Here is a 5218-nt window from a genome sequence, read left to right on the forward strand (position 1 = left end):
AGGAAACAGTTATCCGTTATCTTTATTTCACAATGCAATTGCTTAGCATTTAGGTTGCGTTCCTCTTTGGGTGATCTCATATTAGGGGTTGGGATGAGTGATTAACTTAGGTGGTCAACATTAACAACAAAATATTGCATGGGTCTTGTTTCTAAGTGAAGCAGTAGTAATCCCCTACCAAGGTTCAAAGATCACCACAATCTACTCCCTGGAAATTGAGTCGAAAAAGTTATTTGACAAATTTAAAAAATAATAATTAGGAGACTACAGGAGGGAGCATGGAGATACACTGTCCTGCTCCTATTATTTTGCTCCTGGCTATATTGAGAAATTGATTCCTCATCTGATTTATGATAATCTAAAAACCATCAAGGTGTTGAAAAATATATTGCTGCAATGCAGATACTTGAAGGTGTTCTGTTACATCTAATTCTAAATGCTGTCTTTGATACACTAAGATTCAACATTTGTCTTATATCCTGTAATGATCAGGCTAAGCTTTAGGTGTGTGTTTCCATGTTGGTAAATTTTGTATCTGCAAGAACAATTCTAATTGGTAATCTGTGTATCTTTTGAAGGCTGTGACATGTGCATCTGGATATTCCTCCAGTAAGCACCATGGGCCTTAGAAGCACTGAAGCAAATGCTGTTCAGTTTGCAGTCTGTAGAGCAGCGCTTCAGCCAAGAGCAAACAGATCAGCATGAAGAAGTAACAGCTATAAAACAGGTATGAAATTCCTTGGCACTGTAGAACATTTTCATCTTGATTCTCAAAGCAATTTACTCCAACTTAATAAGAACACACCCGATAAATGTACCAATTTAATTTGAATTTGTATTATTTATTTTAGAATTGGTGTTTTTTTCCTTTTCAGAAAAAAAAAATTGCTAAATGCAATTTGAAGTAAAAAGCTATTAAAGGTGAAACTGGAGCAGGTGTTGTGCAACTGCACAAATAAAGACAGACCGATTTGAGCATGTGAGGAAAAAAACTGAAAAAAACTCAGGCTGTGACGGATCATCAAATAAATTGTAACGTTGAAGAGATGGGCTTTGTATCAGAAAACTGCAGTCGGAAATCGCTTGTGACAGGTATAAGTGCATTAATTTGTTACAAACAGTCAACCTCGAATAACTCGACTGGTGGATAACTCGACACCTTCGCTTAATTCAACAGACAGTCTTGGTCCCGGAGTTTCTCCATATAAAATATACAGCCTGCCTCTTAATTTTTTAATTTGACACCACGCTTTTCTTGTAACTCAACACTTATTACTGGTACCGAAGGGATAAAAACTGTTAAAAAGACTAGTGGATAACTCAACACTGACGTTTCACGTGACTGACCTCTGACTGGAAACAGATTGTTCATTTATTCGCAACTACCAAGTGCAGCTGGTTTTTGTTCACCAAGTTAATTCTGTATAATGTATATTTGTTAACTTGTGTTATATAAGCTGTCAGATTAGACAGCTCAAGTCAATAACTAAAAGTATAGTCAACAGTGTGCACAGTTTGTTGTTGGATTGTTTTCATAGAAATAATGCTGTAGTTATTTCATAACTTATTTCAATCGAACTATACGAGCTGAATTGATTCATTCACTGCAGTTCTTTCAACCATTTTCATAAGGACATTTAACTAAAAATAAACTTGTAAATACTGTAAACATATGAGTTCTGTTACTTACCATGTTAATGTCATGGTTCATATGCACCTGTGTTTAACTCGACAGCTTGGATAAGTCAACACTAAATGGAATCCCTGTGGGATGTCAAGTTGACTGAGGTTGATGTATAAATAATGGGAATTGATTTATTTCTTAATACCAGGATGGTAAAACATGACTGATATGTATCTGAGTGTCGTGAGTGCTGACTGTATATGATAAAATATTTGAAGTTAATTAAACATGATGCTAAATTTTGTTTATCACTTCCGATGACTGGTCAAGTGATTTTAACATAATATTTTTGTTTTTGTTTTGTGTATATGAAGAAATAAATAGTTAAAAAACATTTGAAAAGAAAGTACACAGGGAAAACCTTTGGTTTTAGATTTTAAATATAGGAATACATGAATGATCTACTTATTTAATAACTGACAAAGTAATTATACTTGAGACAATGTTTGCTGCATGAAACAGTATCAGATATATAATAAGTGTTAACTCCAGTGCATTCAGACAAGGCTTACAAACTAATTTAGTTATGATTATATTTATTATAATTGAAATACATTTAATAATTTAATTACACAGATTGTGTGATTAACCCTTAGCCTGTGGTCTGACCACATTATCATATATTCAAACTTATTTATTTTATTTTTTTCTTGTATCCACATTTTCTGCAATTAATATTTTTGAGGGATTTAAAAATATAACTGGTTTGAATTAAGTTTAATATTTATATTAATGTCATATCACCTACACACACTCAGGAAAACATCATGGAGCCATGATGCTTGATAGCCAAGGGAGGTACATGTAACACCTTTGTGTACAACATTTATCAATTGTGTTACAGATTAAATGGGAAAAAAAGAAAACTATTTTACTGATGTGTAACATTGTAGGTAAGTGTGCAGGTGCAGGTGATTAAAAAACAGACAGACAATTAGAATCCAGGTGCAATGGTGGTTTAATGGGTTTTAAATCTAATGGACTGAAAGCAAAACAACAGTAAATAATAACAATGGTAATGAAGCAATATGGTGGTGTGTATTATTTATTTGTAATCCATGGGTTGGCCCCAAAATAATAACAGTCCCGTTTTTAATTCACCCACACGTAACACATTCACAAACACAAACACCAGTCCACAGTGTGTGCTCTAGTGCTCGTGGTGAATACAGTTCTTTAGTGTTAAACAAAAGTGCAGTGTTGTTGATCCAGGCTTAGTGCTGGCCTTTGGCGACAGCTCCAAATCATGCTATTATTATTAACAACTGCAAAAACAAACAAATCACTCACTTTTCACAGCACAGCTTCTCCTTCTGGTCATTTAATGTAACCATTCACAAAGGAACAGATCCAATCACTATGTCCCCTTTTTATAAGGGGTCACTCATGACCCCTTGATCAACGAGTGCACTTGTTCTTCCAATCCGCAGATGCCACGCCATTTCCCATCCGGGTCATTGGTTTCGTGTACCATAGCTCTGCCACCTTTTTTAGATGGCTGACTTCCACCTAGCCCTGGGAATAAACTGTTGTGCCATTTAGTCCAGGGTACTCTGTTCCGTTTACACAGCACTCTCGCAGGTCAGGAGGGAGATCAAACATCAATAATTATTCAATCTCTGTCACAAACATATATGTGTGAGAGACATTAATTGGCCTGTTTCATTCCTTATTGCACCTGATGCCACACTTTTGCTGGAAACACTTGAAATTACCAGTCAAGATGGAAAGGGTTGTGGTTACCATTAGTAAACCAAAAAACAGTTATGATTGCAGAAAGCAACTGTCATTTTGAAATAGCTTCAACAGCTTGTACATCTGTTGCTCAAGGGCAGTGGGGGCTAGTTTGACTTCTGCTTAGCTTTTTTTTTAGATAATTTTTTTTAAAAGGGTACCAAGCAGAGCTTTATCAAAGACAAAATCAATATTCAAATAAAAAAAGTGGGTCCCTGAGTGACTCCTCTGATAAGAGCGTGCGGTATGCAGGGGGGTCATACAATTGGCAGTGCAGGTTCGTGTTTTGGCTTTGTGAAGCTGGCGATTTTCGCTGGGGGATCCCACAGGGAACATGGTATTGGAGAGAAAAAAAAAGCGTAACAAACGTTGGTTACTGCATCTACCCATTCTCACACACAAATATATTTCAGCAAATAAGCAATGAGATCTTGTGGCAAAGTGGTTAACAGTGTGCAGGTGCAGGTGATCAGTAATCAGACAGACAACAATAGTCCAGGCGCAGTGGTGTTTAACTGTTTGTAATCCAATTGTTTGATGGCGTAACAGCAGTAAATAATAAACAATGTTAACAGGCATGTATTGCTCTGTTTAAATCCACGGTTTGTTCCTGAATAAACAGTCCTGCTCTTATTCACCCACACGTAACACAGACACAAACACACATACAATACACAGTTACATTTTAAACACTTGTGTGCATAACCTATATTATATCCCATGTACCAACTAGAATACACCGACATTAACACACTACACGCAACATACAACACAGAATACACACGGGTGGGGGCAAAATTGCCACAGCCGTAAAACATGAGCCCTTGGTTAACGAGCACAATCTCTCCTCCCTCCACAAAATCAAATTAAAAACATTGGGCACTAGTTAAAATAAATAACAACATAGGATTAACGAGCTCACTTGTGTCCAGTTTTGGACAGACAGCGAAATCAAAGCCAGCACCCTTAAAGAAAGTTACAGAAAAAGTAAATATATATATATATATATATATATATATATATATATATATATATATATATATATATATATATATATATATATATATATATATTTGGAACACGATTACACAGTGGTGATATAGTACTATGAAACAGCAATGGATTGTATTGGTTCACTGTGGTACAACTGGTATTTGACAATATGTTGACCAATTTGGCTGATTTCTTGAAGCTACCATTGCCCCTTAATACAAAACTACGTTGTAATGTAGTGCTTCGATATTGCCATTAAATATAATTTGGCATATGATTTCCGTTAAGACAGCTGTATGTTTAGCATCCTTCCAGGCATAAGAAATAGTGTATTTGATATAGTAGCATAAGGGCAGCTACAATGGTATGAACCATTGATAAAATCGTGTAACAGTTGTAAAATTGTAATATTTGATAATCCCTCCTATTTCATTTGATATAAATTATTATTGCATCATTTTACAATTCAGAATTAGTTTCAAATCCATTCTACTGTCATTGCTGGTCTGTTCGCGTTTCTTCTGTGTGTTACACAGATATTATAATAATATCCTAATGGTATCCAAATTTTGCGTAGGAGTAAAGGATATACAAGTATATGATAATGAAAGCAATGACAAAAGTGGTAATATAGGTATGGTAAAGGGATAGTTAACTATAATGAGGGCAAAGGTGGACAATTGTTATCTCTTCTTCAGCTTGTGCAATGTTGGTATTTCTCAAGAAACTAACCATAAACAGGAAAACCTACAACTGTTTTCAGGAAAGGCTTACCATCTTGACCAGAGGAACATGTTTAGTGTCACA

The sequence above is a fragment of the Polyodon spathula genome, chromosome 1 (assembly GCF_017654505.1).
Source record: "Polyodon spathula isolate WHYD16114869_AA chromosome 1, ASM1765450v1, whole genome shotgun sequence".
NCBI lineage: Eukaryota > Metazoa > Chordata > Actinopteri > Acipenseriformes > Polyodontidae > Polyodon > Polyodon spathula.